The sequence below is a fragment of the Haemorhous mexicanus genome, chromosome 13, assembly GCF_027477595.1.
Source record: "Haemorhous mexicanus isolate bHaeMex1 chromosome 13, bHaeMex1.pri, whole genome shotgun sequence".
Lineage (NCBI taxonomy): Eukaryota > Metazoa > Chordata > Aves > Passeriformes > Fringillidae > Haemorhous > Haemorhous mexicanus.
Genome location: NC_082353.1, coordinates 10,607,792 through 10,632,399, shown reverse-complemented (window position 1 = coordinate 10,632,399; position 24,608 = coordinate 10,607,792). Strand labels below are relative to the sequence as shown.

Below are 24,608 nucleotides of genomic sequence, written 5' to 3'. Positions count from 1 at the left end.
TGCCTCGATTTCTCCCTCTTAGAAAAGCAGCACCTTGATGCCAGATTTAGTAACAATGGCAGCATAACTGAATTGTTTATTATGTTGTGTTAAGGTTATGTAGAGGAAATGTCAAGGGAAATGGCTTCCTCCCTGTTTCTAAACTAAGTGTAGACTCCAAACAGGTGTTTATTCTGATAGAATTAACAGTTTGAGAATGGGTGGGGGTTTATGTTGAGTTAACAGAAAAAATATGCTATGACTGGTATGATCAACATTTATTAAACCTCTTGTTTGGACATAAAATATCCAAATTGCATAAACAGTGCCTAAGCTTTCCCCATACAGCAGTGATAGAGTCAATGGTAAAGTTCTTGTCAGCTTCAGGAGGCCAAAGAGGTTTCACACTGTTGTGGCCTTTCCTGGTATTTGCTGCCTCACAGATCAGTGTATTGCAGAATCCTCTGTTGTTCAGAAGAAGGCAGAAAACATGTTTTCCCTCTCTTTGCCCTGGCTGTTCCTTGTCAGAACAAGGGAGAAGAGCAGGAGGCTGAAGCAAAACAAACACGAGCAGGGCAGGATGGTATTTGTTTACTTTGGGGCCGAGTGAGCAGCACTGAGGTGCTCACTGTTCTACTACAGCTGTGGCAGTCTGTGTGACACAGAGATGTCCCCACCTCCCAGCAGGACCCTCGGGCTGCTGCCACTGCCCTGGGAAGGGCTCTGCCCTGTGCAGGGGGTGCCTTCCCCAGAAACAGGCCCAAGCTGCTCCCCTGGCTTGTGACTGGGGATGGTGACTGCTCCTTAGCTGGCCCAGCACCCCAAATCCACCGCTGTGAGCACAGCTTGGGCACTGCTGCCAGAGCAGTAAGCCATCCTGTGCCCTGTCTGGCTAAGCCCCATGTCTTAGGCTAACAAGGTCCCTGCAAGAGCCCGAGGTGCAGGCAGACAGGAGGGGAGCTGGGGCAGTGCTGGTTCCCTCGGCAGGGACACCAGAGCTGGAGCTCCTGGTGTTCCCAGGGCACAGTCAGACAGGACCCTCCAGCCACCTGCTGCAGGGGGCTTAAACTCGTCAGGTGGGTCTTTTCAGTGAAATTATAATATTTTTAACTGCCCTAACTTGATTGCATGCAACCATCTGCCCTTCAAGGAGAAAATGCAAGGAAATATGTTTTAACACCGAGGTCAACATCTTCTGATTGCTCTTCCAGGCCTGGCTTGCAAACTTCCCATTTGATCACTGCTGAAACTCAGACCAGCATTTATCTGAATGGAAGCTGCTTTTGCTGCCCTTCACTAACCTCTTGGTCATTAACTATAGAAATTCATGTGGAATTTCAGCTCATACATATATACAGCACCCTGTTGGATTACAGACCACTGCAGCATGTGTGTAACTGAGGGGGTCAGATCCTACAGTACTATCAATCCTGTGATGATTTTTAAACCATAAAGCCATGTGGCAGCAGCTTCAAATCCCAGCCTTGCTTTGGTTTGTTTGGGGTTGGTTTGGTCTGGGATTTATTCCTCAATGAAACCTGTTCAGAAATGCCCACAAGGGCTGGCTCTGAGGCTGTTGGTCTGATGGGACACGATGGAGCAGCGTGGGGCTGGGAGCAGCCAGACCTGCCTCGGGTGCTCCAAGGAGCTGCCATCCCTGCTGTGAGGCTTCCTGCTCCCCCAGCACTCATTTCCTGCCCCCCAGAGCAGGGCCTGTCCTCTCCCTCCTCCCCACAGCAGCGTGACGTTGTGTGTTTATTATGAAAAGCCGTCTGCAAAACTCTTTAGGGTTGTTCTCTATTGTAAGGGGAAAAACTAAAATTAAATGAAAAGTCTCCTCTCTAAAAAACACCAAAGCAAGTGCCTTTGTTTGTGTAGCAGACTGCACTGGCTTCTATATCTGCAAAGGATAATGGTTACAGATTTTTCCAGAATAAAATGTCTTATGACTTAAATTTGTCCCCCAGGTCTTTAAGGCCAGGGCCACATTAGAAGCTTATGATAATGAAATGCTTGTTGAAGAAAAAAAAATTATGCCATTTTTGTGTCATTAAAATACCATTGTAGGTGGATAATTAAATCAATGTGATCTTTTTCCTGTTTAGGTTATTTAACTTACTGAACTGGGAATTCTCTGCCAGCAAAAATACCTTTGGTAGGAAAGTTTGTCATTTTTATTGCATTGAGAAAATCTTGTGTTAGAGACAGGGCTGTTATATTAGGACTCTCTTTTAGTCTACCTTGTGTCTTCAGAGCAGAGATTTGAGAGTATTTTGAATAGCGGTTGCCAGACTGCCTTTAGCAGTCTGAGTCCTGGGGACCAAAGCCCACTGCCTGTCAGTGTCACTTTGGACAAGGTGACTGCCTGTTTGTACTACTCAGCAGTGCCAGCCTTGCCAGAGTGAATTCTGTTAGAGATGGGATATGCGGTTTTTTCTACAGAAATATCAACATCAAAAGTATGTGAGGAAAAAATGTATTTCATTTACATGTACTGTTTAAGTGAAATGCATAACTGAGGTATCAAAGCAACTTTTGAGTGCAGAATCTGACTACTCTTTTGATTCTGATTCAGCAAACTGCTTAGGCATATGCTTATCTCTGCTACAGATCTGCCTGTTTGAAAAATTAAAGAGAGAATTGAAGTGTAGTAGCCAAATCTCCAATGCTGATTAAAGGCTTTTCTTCCTTCTGTGGTTTTCTTCTGTCTGTGGCTTATTAGGGGAAAATAAAAACAAGGAAAGAGCAGCTTCTGGCAGCCCTGAGTGCTGAACAGCCTTTTATCCAGGGTGAAGAGCAACAGATCCAACTCAGAGGGGGAAGAATTGTTCCCACATTCTCCAAGGCTTGCAGGGGTGTTTGTCAACAAGGTTTGTCAAGCTGCAGTCCTGCTCAAGGAGCCAGGGAAGGTATTCCTGACATCAGGTGTCCCATCCAAGTGCTGTTGTGTCCTACAGCACTGTGTTCTTTGCATTGCTGATAAGGAGAACAGGCTGCTAAAACGAGTAAGTGGAGTAGGCTTCCAGCTTGGAATACAACAGAGAGGGGAGGCACAAGGTCATGGCTGGAGCATGGGCAGAGTGGCCACAAAGCAGGGGGAGCAGAAAGCTCAAAAAGCACCCGTGCAAGTGTTGGAGAAGTTTACAGTCCTTATTCCCAATGGGCAGCAAACAGATGTGGTAATTAAGGCAAAGAACCTCATTGTCATGTACAGGGACTGAGCTCAGAAATGCTGACAGCTCAGGAACAGGTCTGGTGGTTCAAGGGGTAGGTGTGCAGAGCTGCTGGGCTGCTGCTCTGGCCAGCAGGGCTGGGCTCCTGGCTTTCCTGTTCTCTCTCTGCCTTACTCCTTCCCCTGGAACCCCCAGCTGCTGCTCTCCTCCCCATCCTGAAACCCTGTCCCCTGCCTATGGAAGAGATTTGAATTTTTAGTAAACCTGAGCTGAGGTAGTTATTTTGAGCAGAGTTTCTGTAAAAGTCTGTGGTTCCAGCAGTTTTGTTTTGAGTTTTGGGTAGAAACCTGCTCTCAATGTGAGGTTCTCGTGCTGCAAAAGAACCAGGCAGAAGTGCTTGCCCATACTTCTGAAAGTTAATGTTTCAGATTTGTTCAGCCCCAGAACACCCTTTTTTCAGTTCTCAGGGTGCTGAAATGTAAAGATGTCTCTCAGCAACAGTGAAGTCAGTGTGAGTCTTTCTGCTTCTCACCCTTCTCCCCCTCAGGAGGTTTTGTCTGAGGAACCACTAGCTGGTGACTGGCTGGGTCGTTCTCCCAGCAAGGGCATCCCAGCTCTGTCTGCTGAACCTGGCAGTGACACTGCAGCACAGACTTCTTGGCTGTCTGGGAATGCCTTGGCCATTCACTTTCTCAGGATGAGGGGATAAAAGAGATGGGACCTGCTTGTCAGCCTCTGGAGGGGTGGGAGAGAGGCAGGACAGGGTGGAGGGGATCTCTCTGTGGGAAATCAAATCTGAGGGCCTGCTGAAGACCAGGAGAATTACATGGTTGGGTGCTTTAGTGGCAAAAGGGTGGGAGTCTGGAATTTCACTCCCAACTTTCCCTCTGACTGGGAAAGCTGTGACTAGTAAAGCAGACATCTGAGAAACACAGGAACAGCCAACCATCTCTAGTGGGATGATGACGCAGAGGGGTAGCAGGGCCTGAGGCAGTGCTGCTGCTTGTCTGTACAGTCCTGCAGAGGTTGTGGCCCTTTTGGTTGTGTGTATTGAATAAAGTGGTTGAGCCTTAGAGACTCTTGACCTGCTTCTCTCTGGCCTGGGCCTGTTGCTGGTTCCCAGGCAGTTACTGGTACTGCTGCGTGGGTAGAGCCTGGACTTTTATCAAGCCCAGATTTTGAGAGGGCTGTGTATCTTGGAGCTCAGTCTTTATTTCAGTGCTAATCCACTGGCAGGTCACAGATGTAGTTTTCTTTCCCTTGCCTTGTTCTGTAGCCCTAGTTGGATGCCTTGGCTGCATGCTGGAGGATTTCTCCCTGTTGTGTGAAAGATGAGGTTGTGGCTGTGCCCTTTGTTCTATGACAAGTTCAGTATATTTTGGAAGTGCCTGGTTTGAAATTTGTGAGTAAGGAAAGAAGGGACCCAAGTGCAAGTGGTAGGCTTCCAGACCTTCCTCTCTTTCCTGCCTTCCTAGCCCCAAGGGAGAAGTACTGCTCTTAGGACTCAGTGTGATATCTGAATTCATGAAATAGCTTTGTCCTGTAATGAGTTACATGAAAATCCAACTATTAATACTGCAGAATGTTGTGGAAGCCAGTCTGATTTGAGATCCAAATGTGTGGCATGTTTCTCTGTGTCATTGTACATATTCATCCCTAAAGCCACCCCCACTCCAAATACACAAATGGAGCATCTAGAAGAAAGGAGCTCTGTGACTTCTCAAGCTAAGGACACACACTGCTCCGTTTGTCCTCCTCCACTGTGCTCTCCATGTAGGAGCTGGAAGTCATTAACTGGCCTGTTTCCACTACTCTGCACTCTGATCTAAGCTTATTATGGCAGAGCTTCCCCTTTGGATCTGTGCAGTGCTGGTCTCGTTGCTGCTCTGATGAAAGAATAACTGTTTGATGCTTAAACACTACCTCTTTGCTCCCACTATGCCCTTGTGACCTGCTCACAAGATATGGGCTTGATAACGCAGGGTCATGGGTACTTATGGTCCCACCTGCATGGTGGGAAGGAAGTCTGTGCCTGTTTAAATGGGAAGCTGTCTGGGATACAGGAAATCTGCCCTGGAACAGGCTGGAAGGCCCTGGCAGTATATCTGAGCCATATGTAACCTGGAGCATTATAAAGTACGTTTCTTGTCCCATAAGACAAAATGAGGAAATGAGCCCCATTCATATTTGCAATCAGTGAGATTTTGTCTGGGCAAGCGGGGTACAACTCAAGATGTTGACTAACCTTCTGGCAAAAGCAGGGATTGAAATAAAAAAGAGTAATAGTGCACCAACTTTGCCTGTAGTGAACTCAGTAGACAGGGACAAAAGCTTTTAAAAGTAGGAAATCAAAACCAAATCTGCGACTAGGTGGTCTTGGAGAGATTTAATTGAGGGATATCTAAACTGTTTATCTGTTCCCAGGGGTAAGGACAGTCATGAATAAACCTATTTGTGCTTTGATGGACAGTCAGTGACTCAGGCAGTCTGTTATCTCACCATGAGAAATAGTTATGGAACAAAGCCCTATCCAGCCTGAGTGTATAAATATATTAAACAGTTTCCACTTGAAGTTGATATGCTGCTCTGAAGTACTTTGTAGGGATACAGGTACATACCACTAGTGAGAGGAATTGGTTCAAAAAGGAAAAAATATGGCATCATTCAGGCTGTTGCTATAATCACTGAGGGTAGTTGCAGTTTCCCCAAGAAAATTCATTTTACTGCAGAATATTTGTATAAAGGATTTTATGGCACTTTAAGCTGCCTGATCCTCATGCACAATATAACCCCTGTTGAATTTTCTTCCTTCCTTCTTTCCCTTTCCTCTTTCTCCATTCTCCTTCTCTATAACACTTTTGTTTGTTCCACAGTTTGAGCCCCTAACAGAGGCTTTTCTACCTTTGCCAGCATTAGGCTTTGCTCATTTACAGGGTCAAGACTGAGCCAGCTACAGTGAGGATGTGGCAGAAATATTTCCCTGTTTGGTGTTGTGTATTTGTTGTGAATGTCACACTTCTAGTCTCTGAATATACACACCCAAAGCTCTTGGTCATGTCAGTAGGCAGCAGGATGAACACTCCTTATGGATTTGCCCCTCACTACCTGAGGGGGCTGCAACAAAGCTGGAGAAGGACTTTTAACAATGTCATGTAGTGATGGAACAAGGGAGAATGGCTTTAAACAAGAAGAGGGTAGATTTAGGTTAGATATGAGGAATAAATTCTTTACTATGAAGGTGGTGAGGCACTGGAACAGGCTGCCCAGAGAAGGTGTGGATTCCACATCTCTGGAAGTGTTCAAGGTAAGGTTGGCTGGGGCTTTGAGAAACCTGGTCTAGTGGAAGGTGTCCCTGCCCATGGCAGGGAGTTGGAACTGGATGATCTTTAAGGTCCCTTCCAACCCAAACCATTCTGTGATTCTACAATTCTGTGAATTTGTAGGACTGCATAAGGATGGCTGTGTCCATGCTCCCATTACAACTTCCTCCCAGCTGTGACCTAAAGGCTAAAATGTTTTACCATCCAAGTTGCTGAAATTACCTTAGCTTGGCCAAGGGAGGGCTGTAAGGGAGGCTGAGCAGGTAAAGCAGGTAGAGCAGAGTCCTGGGTTTCTCAATCCTGCTTGAGCATCTCTGTTGAAGTATGAGAGTTGCTGCTGCTGAAAGCAAAATAACAAGAGTTTGACCACAAGCTCTGGAGGGAGATGCCAGACAAGAGAGTATCCCAGAGACAGCTCCACTGCCAACCTCTTCATGCTGAGCCAGCAGAAGGCCAGGACGTGCTGGGTGGCCGGCAGCGAGCAGGCAGAGCAGCCACAGCAGGCAGCAGCGCCAAGGCCCTGGGGACAAATCTCCAGTGTCACCAGCCTCTGTGGCAGGCACAGGCACCTGGCCTGGCAGGAGCAGCTCTCATAAGTACAAGGACATGCAGGAGCCGAGTGCCACATGGCTTTTTCCTTTGGTTTCCTCCTGCTGAGCCCTGCAGGTTGGTACTGCACACCGCTCACTGAGCTGCACACGGGCAGCCCAAAGCCTGAGCCTCGCGTGCAGCAGCGTGGGGCAGCTGAGTGCCCTTTGTGACCTTTTGCTTGGCAAACCTGGCCACAACGTGGCATGTACTTTGTCCCCCGTGTCCCTCGGATCTGCTCAGGGCCCCTGGCAGCACAAGCTCCAAAGAGAAGCTCGGGCACAAGGCAGGAAGAGGTTGCTGCCCGTGCTGGAGGCGGCCGGCCCTGCTGGGAGCTGTGGCCTCTGTGCTGTGTGAGCTTGTTCCACACATTGCCCTGACCTCTCCTCACCTGTCCTGCCTCTGCCCTGGCTGCTGGGTACAGCTTGCAGGACTGACTTCTGAGTAAGAGTGGATTTTTTGGTTGTTTGGTTTGGCTTTCTCCTTTCTCTCAGGGCAGCGCCGTCAGGCCTGGGCTGTGAGCAGGGCTGTAGCAGCCTTTCTGCAAGAGGCTGGGTGCTCTGCTGACACTGAGGGAAAAGTGGGGCTTGGTCGGGTTTGGCTTTCAATGAAAAGAAAAATCCTTTCCTGGATGAGCTTTCCTTGTGAGGACATAAAACTGCCTTCTGCTTCTCAACACAGCCTTTCCACAAAGCACTCTTCTGTACATGTCTCTTAACAACTTGTCCTGTTTGAGTGAAGCATCCTAATTATGAAATAGCTCTGGGTTGCTGGCACAGGCTGGGCAAAGTCATGCAGCCCTCCTGAGATGGATGCCTGTGCAGGGCAAGGCCACAGTGAGAAAAGGTCCTCAGGAGATGTGGCTGGAAGGGAGGCCTGGTGTTCTGTGCACCCCCAGAGCAGGTGCCTGAGCAAGGCTTCCCTTTCTGGGCCTGCTAACAGCAGTGTGGCTGTCGTGGGCCTGCCAGCACAGCCAGGGTGCACATTCTGGCAGGTGAAGGAGAGAGAGCTGTGGGTGTGGACGAGTGTGGGTGTACAGAAGCTTACTCAGTGGAGGGGCGAGGTCGGACAGGGAAGAGCCAGAGGCACAGGTGTCAGTCAGGACACTGGTGAGGTGGCTCCTGTCCGCCTGCTGCTCCGGTGTCACCCACGATCTTCTGGGCACACTCTCTCTTGGTGGGGTTGTTGGAGCGTGGAGGGGTCTCCTAGAGCTTCTCACCCTCTGACACCCTCAGGAATTTGTCACAAGTTCCTGGAGCTCCACGGGTTGACAGCCCTGGTGTCTCCATTGTCACGGTTTCTGCCCAGCAGCAGCAGGAACAAATTTGTGTCCTGGATGAGGAGCAGTGGTCCTGGCACTATCTGCCCCACTCCCACTGTATATAATGCTCAGTAGAGACAAGGAAGAAATGCAAGTTGCTGTTTCCCATCTGCTTCTTTAAACATAGGTGCTAACTCAATCCCAAACCTCAAGGGGGTGTGCTGAAAATATGGGAGTTCATGGTGAGGTCAGTCATGGGTCACAAAGCAGCAAAACACAGTCTCTGCCACCACGGGACAGGGAAGGAGGTTAATGTTTCACAGTATCCTTAGCTGAGCAGCACAGCTCTGTCAGTGTTTCACTTGGTAGGAATTATTTATTGACAAGAAGGGTTTCCAGACTGTCCCAAGGAAAATTCTTTGTGAAACTGTATTATTTTCAAGTTAAGCTATCAGGAACATGAGTTGAAAACTGACCCAGGGATGCACTCTCCCTGTCAATCAGTTACATTTAGGACAGGAAAGTTAAAAAACTCAGAGGCAGAGCCAAGCACTTAAAAGGAAGAATTCTTTGCATTGATTCCTGTGGTAAAATGCCAAGACAAGCCTCGTGATTTCCCAGACCAAGTGCAGAAAAATGAAATTAAAAATATGAATAGGCCAGAAACTGAGATCCTCATTACAGAAAAGGGCCACTCAAGGGTACCTAAGATCTGGCCTCTCATCAGGGAGAGAAAATAATTGAGAGAGCTCTGGTTGCAGCTCAGCCATAGCCTTGTGCTCAGCATCCTCAGCAACCTTCTTTTTCCTCATCTTCCAGCTTGCTGTTCTCATGCCAATTAAGAGGGGAAAAAAAACCCCAAGGAGTCGAAACTACCTGCTCTATTTTTAATCCTATTTGTCTGTAGATAAACTGCATGTTAGATGATTAATAGATCTTTATCACTTCATAAAGTTTAGACTATAAAAAGCCTACCCCTCTCTTTGACTGTTAAATAACTATGTAAGCTTTGCTGCTGGTACTTGGAATCTAAATTAGTCACAGCACTTCTGAGAGCATTTGTTAATATCTCAAGTGGACCACGTGGCCTTGGCAGAGCCAGAGGGGAGTTTGTCCCCTTGTGTGGCCTTGGAAAAGCTCAACTGCCTGGTTTCAGCTGGGAAGGCCAAGCCATGGAGGCTTGGTTAAGGAAAAACTGGGCACAGATGTAGGCTGTGTTTGGCCATGCCAGGGCTGCACCCAGCCATTTGCATCTGGTGCTTGCACCTTTAACACATGCTAATTCAGTTAGAATTTGTATGTGATAAGGGTTTGGGGACTGTGGTGTCAGCATGGCTCTTCAAATCGACCCCTCTGTTCCCAAGGCAAGCATGAATTTCTTTGGTTTTGTTTTTTTTTTTTTCCTTTTTAACTAAGAGCATAGGTTGGAATGGTGTGGCATTTGAGCAGGCATTAGACAAAGCCTGAGAAAACCTTAACCTCAAATGTACTCATCAACAGAGGCTGTAGCCTCTTCTGAATCAAGGCCATGGATTTGGATTAAACTGGTAACTTCTGTCACTGAAAGAAGAGCAAATCTGAGCCTGGGCTTCTGCACCTCCTCAGACACAGCACACTGATTGGGTAGCCACCAAGTCCAGATGGAAACTGATGGTTGCCTATAAAGACAGTTGTAAAAGTTGTTGCAATCTGGTGTTTTATGGAAGCTATTAAATCTGTCACCTGGTCCAGTCTGTACCTGAAAATGTTTATCTTCCATGACACATTTGCCTTCAATTAGCTATTCAGTGGTTGCAAACAATTTTTTAGTCTTTGTCCACAGTTTTTTCTTCTGAATTAAAGTGATCCAGCAGCATAGGTGCATTAGGTGGTTAATTCCAGCCTCATGGATTTGTCCTAGCCATGAGGCAGAAGCAGGGGTGGAGCTGGAGGGAAGGCTCTGCCAGGGATTAAAGCCAGTGTGGGTGGTCTCTTCCTCCAGCACTCCCAAAATCCAGGAAGGAAGAACCTAATCCCGGCAAGCTAATGTGTTAGTGTAATTACTGAAGCAGAGAAGAGGCATCTTCCTGCAGACCCTTGTCATCTACTCTTTGAAAGCAGCCTCAATCAACAGTCTCCATTCCTCCAACATATCCAGGGGCCTGACTCAGCTTTATGTAAAAACCTTTGGAGCAAGTCATGAGGACCAGTTTTAAAGGTTACTTTGCTGGGATACTGATAATGGATATAGAAAAGATCTGAAAAGTGGTGTTTTCTACAGAATATTAATAACAAATCATTTTGTACAGGATACAGAAAATAAAACCTTCCTAACAGTCAGCTAAAAAATATCAATGTTAACTCAGGTTGTTTGCAAACTTGTTCATAAAAGATAAGGCTATCAAAATGAAAGGAGGGAGGAACATCTTTGCTTGAACAGGAAAAAATAGAAAATTTCTGAGGAAGAATTTACCTTAGTGTGCTGAGAACTGATGTTACAGCATGAATTTGGCATCTCCTAATGTTGCCCTTTGTGTACCTTGCACTTTCATGCCAAGCACTAAACCAAATGCTTTTCTGTGGATTTGTTCTGTTACAAACTATTTTTTATTTAGCCTCATGACCATTTCTGGAGTCCATGTCTGCTTCTGGTTAAATGGTTGCTTATTACCTTTTTAGAGTTATGCAGCCAACAAGGCAATGCTCAGCCAGGGCTATCACAGTAACAGCTCTGCTAACAAAGAGGAGGGAGTTGTACAGAATTCAAAAGAAAATCCCAGCCTCCCAAAACCCAGCAGGTGAGAGGTGTGTTTATATTGAATTGTTGGATAAAGTTGTGCAACCCTACATGCAACCTAGTGTAGTCAGGCTGCCTCTCCTGCCAGGGATGCCACCCACATCTGTCTGGGTTATGCCTACATCAGCTGTTTCCTGCAGCCCTGCACCTCGAGCTGATCCTGCTGTTGCTGGGTGTTGCTGCTCTACCTCCAGCAGCTCCCCAACGCTCCCCAGGGCTGAGGCTGTGCTCCTCACAACACCCCCAGCCCCTCCTGCTCCTCCTCAGCTCCCTGACCTGCCCACCCAGAGGGGCCCAGGCAATGCAGCGAGCCTGGAGGTAAGTTAGCCCCCATAAAGAAAGGTTTATAAATGTGTCTTTGGGTAAGGGGCAGAGTACAGCAGCAATTCAGCAATTCTCTGAGAGGGACTGCCAGGCCAGACTCCTGCAGGCAGCTCTTTGGAGGAAGTGTAGAGGCTTGCTGGAAATACACTGAAACCCAAGGAACACCACGTGCAGACACAGAGCACTGGTTGCTGGATCAATTTGTTCATTAGGCAATGGCTGCTTCTGAGACTAGAAACAGAATTTGACTCGCTGTATTAAAAGCAGGATAATTTCCAGACTTCTTCAGGGACCAGTTTGCCCACTTTTATTCATGAGGTAGTGAAAACAAACCTTCCCACTCTGCAGTTCCTAATGCTCTTTCTGTATTGGTGGCCTATTTTTCTGCTTGAGGACAGGGAGGGACCATTGAGTCACACAATCTCGTGCCCTCTTCCTCCTCCTCCTCTCATTTAAATATTAATATGATGAATTATTACTAGAGTAACAGCTGTGCACTACTCATATCACAGCAACATAACCTTCCCCTCCTCATTGGAGCACAGCTATTCCTGACTCGTGGTTTCTGCTTGACCTTCTCGCTTCTTCTGGATGACTTTTTTAGAATTACTTTGTTAGTTCTGGTGTGGTATCATTACAATAATTGCTTGTTCTGTTCTTTCTGCTTAAATATTAATGATACTGAGGAATTCAAAAGATAGCTGCAGTAATGGTAAGTTAAATGTCTGTGTGTATTCTCTCATGAGATCTGTTTGTTTAGAGAGAAAGAAGTGTAAAGGTGAATCTTTCTAACTAACACTTAGAAACATCTCTTTCTCTTTGAGAATTGCCAGAATAATAACATACTGTCTTTTATAGAAATAAAATAATTTCATATTAAGCAGCTAGTGTCTCTAGATAATTCACAGGAATAGCAAACATTTGTCCCTAGTAGTACTAACATTGTCCCTAGAAGCCCTAATGCATTGCATTCTCTGTAGATAAAGTATTTTAAGAAATACTGCTAATAAGGCCATGAGACAACTCTGTATAGACTGCTGAAAATAAGTGTTTGGCACTGAATAAAGAAGGAGAGGGAAAGAAAAAACACCACCAGTTAGCTCAATACAATTGGAAATAGCAAGGTAAAGCATTTCTGGGCAGATTTGGAAATGTTAGTAGATGTTAAGTTTTGTGGGTAAAGGTCCTCTCTGCTGAGCCCCTTTTGCATGGGCTTTGTGTTTGTGCATGTGCGTGTGGTTTACAGATCCACAGGTTTTCTCCTCCTTGAAAATGTGGCTCCTTTCAGTACTCTGATGTTGCAGAAGGGTTTGTTGTGGAGAATGTAATGCCAGCAGGAGTGCAGAAATCAGGTTTACTGGATTGGCTTGTATTTAGCATGGGATGGAACTCTTTGCTCTTGTTGCTTAGGAAAAAAAAATCTGAAATGCTCTTACAAAGACTTAAAAATTAAATGTCCGTATTTTCCTTTGAAAGTTTTCATTTTAAAATTTTGCTTTAGCGAATTGTTGTTCTTAAAGCCAAACAAAATACTTTAAATTTTAATAAAGTATCGTTTTATTGCTTCACTGGGGGGGGGGGGGTGCTAAGAACTCATAAATATAATGGGAAACCTAAGTATCAATCCAAATTTATAAATTATGCCTTTCTTTTCCCACCCATGATGAAATCAGTAGAAACTTTTTTTCCCCAATCAGCCTTGCCAGCGACAAGAGAAAGGGAGGCAGGAGGTCTTTGCTGCCAGAGAACTCTTCCCATTCAAAACCAGGGTCTAAGCCTGTGCCTGTCTAGGGGCTGGGGAGAGGAGAGAATGAAAAGAGAGTACTGCAAACTGTGTTTCTAAGTCACTGGCTGCTCTGATACAATCCTAAATGTTGTGCTGTAACTTCTGAATACTTTTTCTACTATTTTTTTCTGAACAAGTACCTAGTGTGAACAAAGAGCCCCATCCTGACTGTTTATAATTCTTACTGCAGTCAGCAGAAGTAAAACCATGAATTGAGACATGTACCACCTATATACATATATATTGCAGGGTTTTTTTCCCTTTGTGTTCCGTACATCCTAAAGTTTCTTAAAGTTAGAAAAACTTTTGTTCACTCAGTTTACCATCCCCATCAGGGATGTCTTAATTCTCATGCATGTTACTGTACTGCAAATTATTTGGCAAACATGCTGCTTTTATAAAAAGCCTTGACAAACTTGTAGCATATGCCCCAGATAAAATCTCCTTTCAAACAGTCCCCTGAGATGCTTATCTGCAGTGATTGCAAATGAACCTTGTAGCAGGCTCATAACAAGTGTCCTCGTGGACGGAAGAGAAACCTGCTGTCAGAACTACAAATAATTTACGTAACCCAATTTAAAGCTCTAACAAAATGTTCCCTGTTAAGAGGATTGTTATACTTAACGTGTGAGATGAAAATGTTTTCTGAAGGTCAGTAATGCGCAGAAGATAGATTAGATCTCTTGAAAACACAAAAAAATAGGTTTTTACCAGGAGTTTTTCTTCTGTCAGACTTTCAACTTGGCATTCTCAGAAACTTACATAAGTGCAGCTTTATTCCTGCAAATGCTATGTTTGCTCTACAGAGGGAGAGGAGCCTCAGAGCTTTGAGAAAAACACAGCTGAAGGTAGACTGGAGACTCAGGTTATTTTCTGTATATTTCAGATAGATTCTCAGGTATATTTCACCAACAGCAGCATAGATAAAAGCTTGTTTTAAAGAGCACAAGAGTGGGTTTGGGAAAGTATTTCCAGGATTCTGCCTGCACGGATGCTGGAGGTCTCCAGGCAACCTGTGCTGCTGCTGCTGCTGCCCGTGAGCCAGTCCCTCCCGCAGCAGTGGCTGTCCCGCAGGTGACACTGGTGGCACTGGGTGGCCTCACCGATGTGCTGTAGCATTAACCCCTGAAGCAGGAGGGTGGGATGGGCTGGCTCCCCTCGAGGTGTCCTGCTCACACCTGCCTGCTGCTGAGTGACAGAGGGGTGGGACAGCCTCTGCTGAGGCTGGACACGGGGGCTCCGAGAGGCACATCCAACCCAGGCAAGGCAGCTGGGCATGGAGTCCTGCTCTCCTGCTGTTCAGTGCCTCTGCCCAGTTGGGACTTAATGGAAAACTATCCAACAGAGCCCCAAAACCTGAATTCAACACACTGGAAAACAGCTTTACGAGGTCTGGTTTTTCTTAATAGGATTTTGCGGGTGAGGCATGACTTGGAATGCTTTTCACATAGGATACAATGGGAAGAAAATGAAATTACAGCCTCTGTAACCATCAGAAAGTTGGGCTAATGTTGACATTCTCCTCATCCCCTGCATACAGTCACATGTAGTTTCTGTCCATCTCTCCACAGCCAAAACCTGAGATTACAGAGAAGCTGGTGATGGAGATTATTTAAACACTTAGCCTCTCCTCTCCTGCATTCCCCTAAAGGTCTCCCCGTCACTCTGTGTGCCCTGCCTGCCCTGGTACTGGCTGTCCCACAGCCTGCAGCAGCTGCACTGAGCACTCTGGGGGCTGCACCAGCACACCAGGCAAGCAGCAGGCTCTGGCTGGGAAGAGATGCTGTGTGGCCACGTGTTAGAGCAAAAGAATAGGAAAAGTCTTTGTCCTGGAGAGTGGGATATTTTCTTACAGCCTCTTGCTTTGCACTGCTGAGGGTCTTTTCCCAAAATAGGTTTGTGAAGGGAAAGAGAAGTTTGAGCAGGGCCCTGTGCATCCCAGCAGCAGGTGCCCCTCGGTCCCTGCACACCCGGGCTCCCCCAGCAGCCTGTCACCCACCCATGGGGAGGGCACTGACGGGGACATTTCTTCCTCAGAACCTCTCTGGGCTGCTTCTCTTCCTCCTTACCGCCTGCCTGCGCAGCAAGACTCTCACCAGCGCCTTCCTCCAGAGCTAGAGGCTGTCCTGGGCGGCGGTGTGAGCAGAAGGCACCAGGAGAGGTGCGGCAGCCATGGGAGCGGAGCTCTCTGTGCTCCTGCTGGGGGACACCGTGGGAGCAGTGTCACAGTGTCACCGCACTGGGCACTGGCAGCCTCCTCTCGGGGGCTCGGGCAAGGTTCGTTTGATAGACCAGGACTGTGCTGACGGCCAGTTCTTCCCATGGAACCATTTTTGTGCCAGGTAGATTTCCAAATCTGAACTCTGCTGTAATGTCTCACTTATTTTACAAGAACCGGGGCAGAGGAGACCACTGATTTTGCCCTACTTAAAAATGAGTAAAGGAAAAAAAGAAGTTTTTAAAAGACTCTTGCCTTTTTCAGAAGAGGAGGGCACTCTTGAAATCCAGAATCAAAAATGCATGTTTTATCTGCCTTGGTGTTCATGAACTGGAGACCTCAAGCTTTGCAGCCTGAGAGATCTGTTAGCAGATTAATTCCTGTGCTGTGAGTCCTGGATGTGCTCCAGCCCACGCAACTCCTGAACAGAAATTTTCCTGTGACTGCATCCACAGGCTTCTACAGGCTCTGTTGGGATTGGGCACCTGAACTGAATTTAAGTGGACTGTTCCTCCCATGTATTGCTTTTAATGGCTCCAGCAGCCACCTGACTCATGTGGAAGAAACAAGGACCAAACAGGTAGCAAACTTTTCAGAAATAGGTTGGGAGAGAAAGCTTGTAAAAATGAGATCTTAATTGGACAGGAGAAAAGAAAATAGAAACCAGGAAATAGGAAGAGACTTGGAGAAACGAGGTGGGCTCTGAGAGGGAGTGGAGAGACTGGTACAGAGGGTGTGCAAACTCAGGGTGTACGAGCTCAGCTACTCGGGGGCTTCTGGTGCTGGGAAAAATCAGAACTGCCTGGACAAAGCCTAGAATAACTTGTAAACTCAGAATTCAGAACTCTGGGGATCTCTACTTGGTGCCAGGATCAAAAGTGAGCTGAAAAGTTGAACAATGAAACAAAGTACAAAACCCTTGCAATTTTAGTTCTAGTAATCTTAAATCTGCTATTAAGGGCTATATTGACTTTGTTCTTTTGTGACTCAGTTCAGAACAGTGGAAATGATATTATTCTGACGTTCTTTCAAATTGTATAAATTAATTTAATGGTGATTTGCAGAGCCCTTAAACCCTGGTGGTTCTGTGCTCAGACTGGGGCAATATGTGATGACCAGTACACTGATTTTGGTTTTTGTCAGTATCCAGTTGCTGGTAATCAGGTGAACACTGTCTTATGCAATGAATGAAGGAGAGCACTGAGCACTTGTGAGGAGAAGAGGGAATATCTGCTCCTGCAGTAAAGCTGTATCAGAGCAGACAGAGCTTGTTCTGATTACTGTCATGCCACACAGAGCTCCCTTCCAAGGTCAGAGAAGTTTACTAGCTGTCATGAAGACCCATATTCCCATGTTCTCCTGCAATCTGAAACATTTCAGCAATCAAAAAGACCAATCTTCTTGTTCCTCTGTGTGAAAAGGTTCAAAAGTTTCTATTACTGCCCTGCTGCTTCCCTTGATTTCAGCAGTCCCCGCAGGCTCTTTGTTGATGTTTCTTAGTTGACAGCATCCTGTTCAAGCCCTGCCTCTGACTCCCTGCTGCCTAGCAATGATTACACTGCTATTGTTTACTAACAAACCTCTCTGGACCTGGGCTGATAAACACGGGGTACAGGGCAGTACTTTGATCGCAAATTGTACATGCTGTCCTTGAAGCAATTTTACTACAAGCAAATCAGTTGCCTTAATTATTGAAACAGGGATATTATCACAAACCATAACAGTCTCACTTTACTCTGTACTTCGAGGAAGTATCTAGATAGTCCATGAAACTGTGGAAATACCAGCTTGGGTAGTCTGTTGGGAGAAAATAAACAGCTGACATCTCAAAGCCTTTGTTGGGCTGAGGGGAAAATCACCATCTTGGTTTTGATGAATATTGTGCTGTTTTGTGAAGTCTTTGTAAAGCATCTCTGACAGACAGGCTTGGGAGTGTTAAGTCCTCCTTGGAGCTGCCCTTGGAGCAGCATGGCTTGGGCAGTGGTAATAAGATTCCTAGTCCAGCCCTGGCAGTATGATTTAACTCTGAAGGCGAGGGCTGAGTCTTCTGTTGGAAATCAAGGATAGACAGGCTGTCCCAGAAAAGTTACCAGCAAGAAAAAGGGGAGAGGTTTGCAAGCTGCAGTCTTACCCCTCTGGGCCACCATTTCAAGACACAGGAAGAGTTTGCTCAGTCTTGTCTACTGGCTGAGCTGGTTCTTGATTGCTTTGGGTGGCCATGTAAGAACTGCCCCAGTGCAGCCTGGCCTTGTCACTCCCACTGCTGAACACGAGCGAGAGGGTTTGTGCACCTGACCTCTGTGATCATGGGTGCCAGGAGGCACAGGAAGGTCTGTCAGCTGGTTTGTGAGCTGGGGACATCAGATGACACACAGGAACCCTGCAGCAGCTCTTGCTGTCACCCAGGGCCATGCTGGAGTAGGTCGTGGAGCACAAGTGAGCACTATTATCGTGCTGGAGCTGATTGCTGCTGAGTTGCAGCAATCATGAGAACCAAGTATTGCAATCAGAGCTGGTCCAAAGGTTGGAACTCATCTTCTTTGAGTCATTTTGATTGCTTTTTTTGGGAGTGTCCTGATTAAACAATAAGAAGAAATATGAGATAATGGTTAGCAGCTTTTGGTGTTTGCTAAAATAGGTTTATCAGGAATTGGTTTTATTTTAATTGAGACTTAAATAGGTCTCTGGTGTTTCATAAAACACAAAGAGTGAAGGAGGAATATATTTTTCTTTTCAAAAAATATAATTTTAGTGTCATGGGGTATCTATTAAGTTCTCATTTAACATTTGACTGTTGAAATTTGCAGTTCAAAACTGTTTAAAGATATGCTGGAGATAAAAGAATGCTGATGCACTTATAAGCAGAAGATTTCTCTACCTCTTTATCTTTCTTAATTCCAGCTCACTTGCAGGGTAAATCTTGCTATTTATATAATGAAAGAACCTATAGGTATAACCCTTCAATGAAATATTTACCTTTATGAGATAACTTTCTGGGTGGAGGACTGCTTCTCAGTGCTTCCTCAGCACAGGGGTGTCCAATGGAAGTATTTCTGACAAGAAAATTTGCAAGAAAATTCTCCTGACAAGGAGAGTTTCTGACAAGAATCAAGGTCATGAAGGTCAGTTGCACCAGCTGGCACTGGAGCTCTCATTAAGTTCTGCAAAGGCTGACAGCCTTGCCTACCTTCTCTCCTACTCTGCTCTCCTGGACACACTGTATGTGCATGTGTCAGTATCCACTAGCAAGTGGATTTGTTTTTCTGTCCTGCAGTGTGAACATGGACAGATGTATTTCATTTGTCTAGCCCTTAACTGAAAAAGTTTGGGATGACCCAGTTTCAGCACTGTACCTCTAAGAGAGGTAATAAATCTTACATTTCCAAAATAACAAAGATTCAGTCAGATTTTATGTCTTTACTGGGGAAAAAAAAAATTTGTTCTTCAAACTTACAGAAGGGTAGATCATGGGTAAAATGAGTTAGTACAAAAAATGTGTAATGTATTATTTATTCCTTTCCTAGGCAGGAGTGCTTCTAGGCTCTTCTGTCTGTCAGAAGAATAGATAACTCAAAAATCCTGGGTAGAAACCATCCACTCCTGAAAGTAGGATGCCTCTGAGCTACAGTCATGAGAGGGATCAAATATGCCATTGTCTCTTGAAGTAAAAGCTCAGCAGAAGTGCCTGCTGCTGCTGTCTCTGGCAGAGAAAGCACTGGGGCTGTTGTGGTGGTATGAGCTGAGCTGTGTGCCTGGTGCTGATGCTCCTCCTGTGCCCAGGGCAGAAGGGAGGAGGCTGGTTCACACCTGCTTGGGGGCCCACACGGTGCTGAACTGTACTGTGGGAATGTAGAGGGCCTAAAGACATCCCTCTCTGAGTGACTGACTGAAAAACAACCTGCTGGGGAGGTACACTATGTGTTTCTCACTAATTTAGTAGTTCTCCATGCCTAGCATGTTGATCAGTCACCCACAGTGCCAAAATATGGCTGAGAGGTGCTTCCTGCAGTTGGGAAAAGGAGCCAGCTTGGTACTGGAGGTGAAGGTTGGAGTCACTGTGTTCAGGTTACAACTGTTCAAAGTTTTGTCATAAACTTAAGAATGCTAAGAGTTTGCCCCTATTCCAAATAAAGCATTTATTGGGGGCTAAATTATTGGGTTTTATCTTCATGGGAGCTGACAGAAACAGAACAAGACCAGGACTTAATGTTCCATTCTGTATTACTACTGCAAAGAGTAACAGGGAGTTCTGCAGATGAGATGAATAGACACAGCTTAACCTCTAGGTATCTGTTATTGGAGCCCATTTAAAGCACTTTGAGTTGGAAGAGACTTTGCTGAAGCTAATGGGAAATGCCAGGGTAGGAAGATGATCCCAGTGTTTGGCACCAGTCAGAGCCTGGAGAATTTCCAGTGTGTGTGTTGGCATTTGTAGCATGTAAGGAGAGTGTCTTTTCTCCCCAAGAGTAAAAGACAAAGCGAGTTTAGACAATTCTGGTCAGTTTTTCCTCTTCAAAGGAAAAATTAACTTTCTTGTTTCTCATTGTAGTGCAATTGCAAGCAAATACTTTTTGCTTGAGTTGTAATAAGAGGTCTTGTGTTTCATAAGGCTAATACCCTTTGTAGTAAATGATGCTTCTGTGCATTAATTCTTTCCCCCTGTGCAGCAGTCCGTGGTGCAAGTCCTTTCCTCAGCACTTCAAACAGTTGTCTTCTGTAGAGTGGCCTGAGATCTTGCATCATTTCCTGTCATCTATCCAAAGCTATTTATAACACGTCTGCTGATTCTGGCACATAAGCAAAACCCAGTTTTCATGAGAAAACAAATATTTTGGAAATGTAATCTCTTCCAGCAAGTGTCTCAAAACTGCTGAGAAAACCTGAAACAACCTTGAAAATCTTAATGAAGGCTAAGACGTAAATGGTGTGGGGAATATGGGTAATTGAATAGTCCCATATGTTTTTAGTGGATATCTTTAGAAATAGACAGTATAAGATGTGCTGAGAAAAAGTTACAGAGTTTTAAGGCAGAGGAGGTGTTTCCAAAATATAGTTGCTAGTGAAAGGAAAACTTTGGGTTTTGCTGTCTGACAATACAACAAAAGTGACTCAAGGTAGCCTTTGCAATGCTGAGTATTCGCTGTATAATTAGATGGTAGATGTTCTATAAAAAGTCCCTACTTCTTGATATTTCTTAGATTTTCAATCTCTTTAGCTTCAGGAGACTGACTGGGGCAGGAGTCTGGCAGGGACAGTTGCAATCATTACTTGAAGCAGTGTGCTTCCAGTCAACCTGCTGCTTTTGATAAGTGCTATTTTGGGACTCCTGAAAAAGGGTGTTGGCCCCAGCCAAAACGCACCCTGAGCAGCAGAACTGCTATCGGCCTCCTGCAGGCCTGCCCTGACCCTGCAGGCACCGCGTGGCCCTTTATCTGTGGCCATCCAGTGTGCTGCTTGCCTGTGAAACTGCTGCATCCATGAGCTGGGGCACGCTGGGCATCGCTGTGCCAGGAGCCAGTGCAACTCCAGGATGGCTTCTGCCTGAGCAGCCACAAAGGCACAGCTTCTTAAAGTGCCTCCCAAGGCAGTTTGTTTCATCCTTTTTTCACAATACCCATGTATTTGTGTTGAGCTTTGCCCCCTGTAAATGTATTTCAAGAGGATTCTGGTGTGGATGAAAATGTTAGTGAATGTTAGTCCAATTTTTTCTTCTCTGTAAATGACAAACTCTGCAGCACCAGCTGTATTTACAATCACACCAGAGGCTTTATCTCTGTAATGCAATAGGAATCAAAATGCTACATGTACGAAGGCTTACAGTGCTATAAGAATGAACAAGAGCAGTTCTGCATAGCAATATGTATATTTCTGCAATTAAATGCAATAGTTCTACAAAACCACAGAATTGTTCTAAATAAATCCAGCATCAGGCATTCATAACTTGCCCAAGAGCTGACATATTTTCCAGCAGGGATCCAAAATCACATGTATTTTTTGCTGAGAGCACCCAGTCCTGTTTCCAGGGAATCTCTCTACCTTGGCATACTCAAGGTATTACAGATATTTAAATAATATCTGCTGCCTTTCAATTTTAGCAGCACTTGAGCTAATGCAATAACCAGCACAGAGGCCTCAGACAATTGTGTTCTGGTGCCACTTCAGTTGGCAGATGTGCTCTCCTAACCACTTCACTTGAGGTTTTAGAGGTGAGGATGAGCATGGTCCCTTGCTGAGGGTCTGAATGGGGAAGAACCATCGCACGCTGAATTTTCTTGCACCTGAAGTGCTGGGACAAAAACATTTGGTGCTTCTTGTTTCCACTTCATCTCACACTTTGCCTTGTCCTCCTACAGAATATTTTTCATCTCTAGATTCACCCACTGCCTGGATCTACAACCTGACTCCAGCACACCCCCAATGTCCCATGCTGGGAAGTTAGAAGGAGTTTGGTCACTTGGAGCACCCAAGTATGAAAATGTTGGTACCTGTCATCCTTTAAAAAATTAAACTAACACACATACAGCCCTAATTGCCTACCTCAGTAAATTTTTCTGCATGTTTGCTATTCTGTGCAAGCTATCTCTGTGCAAGATAAACTAATGAGGAAATGATGAAAGGCTGAGAACCTGGGAGAGCTCCAGCCTTACACACAGCGGGCTAATGCTTCAAGTGATGACCCAGCTACAAGGCAACTTTTCTAAGCTTTTCTCTTCTCTCTTTATTGACATGGCTTTGCCAACTCCTGCTTTGGGCAGCTGCTCTGCCCTGTGCTGAGTGTTGTTTAAAAGATAGAAAAAGGAGGTAATGGAATTGCCTGACTTAATAAAACTGTGTGATTTTAAGCAGGGGGCCTGCTGTACCAAAGTGTCCTAGATCACTGATGATCTACCAAGGGGGAAGAATTACTTGTTCTGTTTTAAGTGTTTAATGACTTTTTGTCCTACAGAATTTCCAAAGTATGTCAAACAACCCATTTATTTCTAGCCTCAAAGTTGAACATCTTCTGTGACTTTGTTCTTCCACCTCCATTTGCCCTTTGTACTTTGCTGCCTGGTTTGAATTGGTCTCTGTTAAGGGTGTGCTCTTTTCCAGGAAAAGAGCAGGAATGCAGATCTTGGGGTATGGTTTTTTCCTTTATGCCAAGTCTATGTCATAGTTTTCTTTGCTGATCAGAATGTAGATGGTACAAATCTTGCTCTGGCAAAGTGAGGTCTATCCAAGTGAGCCCAAATGAGGTGATAGTGTGTTGTGTGTCCAGGGAGCTCTGCCTACCACCACGCAAACTTTAACTAAAGGGGATCTTAACATTTGTTAAGTTTCTAAGATGGCAACTTCTGTGTGGTTATCTGACAATAATGCTGATTGGAATTATATTTTAAGATTTATTGGGAAATTTTTTAAGTCTGCTTATCTCGAGAGTGAGTTCTTGTTAGAAAAATCCATTTGTGTTAAAAAGAACAAATAAAAAAACCCTGTGTCCGTTATGGCAAGGTAGTGTCTGACACTTCCAGGAAATGAAGGTGCCCAGGAAATGAAGCCACCTGAGGTATCGGGTTGCCAGTGAAACTCAAATTATCTGGACTGTTTGTGCTGAGCATCAGCACTATGAAACTAAGCTGGAAGAGAAAAGCAATAGATTTGTAAAGGTTTTTCTTAACACCTGCAGAGAAATAGGCTGATGAGAAGAGGCTGCAGTTAAAGGAGACCCAAACAATTGAAAACTCTCAGGATCTGTGCCAGGAAAACTAAATTGTATTTTAGGGCTCAGAGCACGGATAAGCAGGAATAAGCCAAGGAGGCCAGAGAAACTGAGTGTTTCTTGAACCTCTCCCCATCCCCTTTTAATAAGTAGATTTTTTTCCTTTCAACTCACCCCTATTCACATGCAAAATTCATCTTAAACATTGGTAAGAAATATGGTCAGTCCTTAAAAATGTATCCTAGGACACATTTCCCTTCTTCTGGGAGAACGTGTAAGTCAAGCAGTGAAACTGAGACAAAAGCTTGGAGCTGCCAAGTTACCTTGGGCAACCTTTTCAAACCGTCTCCAAATCTTTCTTCCCTTGCCAATCATAATGGGTGTGGACACTTAAAAATATTTCGTTCCCTTTTATGCCACAAGTAACAATTCACACACAGGACTGAAATATTACACTGGAATTTACTGTTTGATCTTTTTGAACCTGGATATAATAAATGAATCATCGCTGCAGCTCTAATTATTTTTTAATTGCTGGTCTTTATGACCTTTGAAATCCAGTTCTCTTCTTGTTCTGCATTTCACTGACAGTTAATATTTGCCAGTGTTTTAGAATGAGATGGTATAATCTAGCATATAATCTGCATGCTATGAAATTGCATTCTTGTGGGAAATGTAGAAAAAACTTGTCATGGTAATTTATAGCTTAATCAATAGAATATTAAAAATCTGAAATCAGATTAGCAATTTGCTGGATTAGATAGTTATAAATTGCCATGAGACACACAACTCTCATGTGTATTGTAATTCTATAAATAGTGAGGCTGAAGACAAGTAACATTCCTGCATCATGCTATTCCTTTTGCAAGATTTTCCTCTAGACTGAAGGATCTCATTCACTGAATCCTACCACAAACTACATTCCTGGAATGGGAGAAAAGATTTTGAAGGGGAAAAAAAAGAATGTAGTTCATGACTTATGAATTAAAAACCCAGAAACTGGTGGCACTTCTGGGCTATGGGAGATTAATAAGTGAGCATGTGCTACCCAAGTGAAGAAGCTTGCTGCTTGCTGCAAACCTTCTCTGTGTTTATTAAACTACTTTTCAAATAGTCTGGGCTGCTGCAGAGCAAATTCTATGGATGTGCAACTTCTCTACCTGACTGAATTGACACTGGGGATATTGGCAAACAGTCCCAATGGACACAGATTATGGGCCCTCCAGGTGCTGTTTCAAGGACATAATATAAAATTTTTCTTACTTCAGCACTCTAGAATCTGAGGATCTGCTTGCTCTTTTGATTCTCATAATGAAAATACTTTGTGTGGATGGAGGGGTTCTTTAATTAACTAAATAGCTCTGGATTTAGACATACAATCACTGCTGCTCCTGCTTTTTTTTTTTTTAAGCCCCAAATCTCTTCCTTTAATTCAAGTAAAAACTCCTCTGTGGCTTGGCTCTGGTTGCCGTCCTAACATCACC

The 24,608-nt window shown here is 44.9% G+C and overlaps 1 long non-coding RNA gene across 1 annotated transcript; it reads left to right on the top strand.

The window, feature by feature from the left end:
- Positions 1-7,324: 7,324 nt before the first annotated feature.
- On the top strand, positions 7,325-22,909 carry LOC132333336 (uncharacterized). The gene is made up of 2 exons (XR_009488140.1): positions 7,325-12,133; positions 15,881-22,909. It is a non-coding gene; the product is annotated as an uncharacterized LOC132333336 (long non-coding RNA).
- The last annotated feature ends 1,699 nt before the right edge of the window (positions 22,910-24,608 follow it).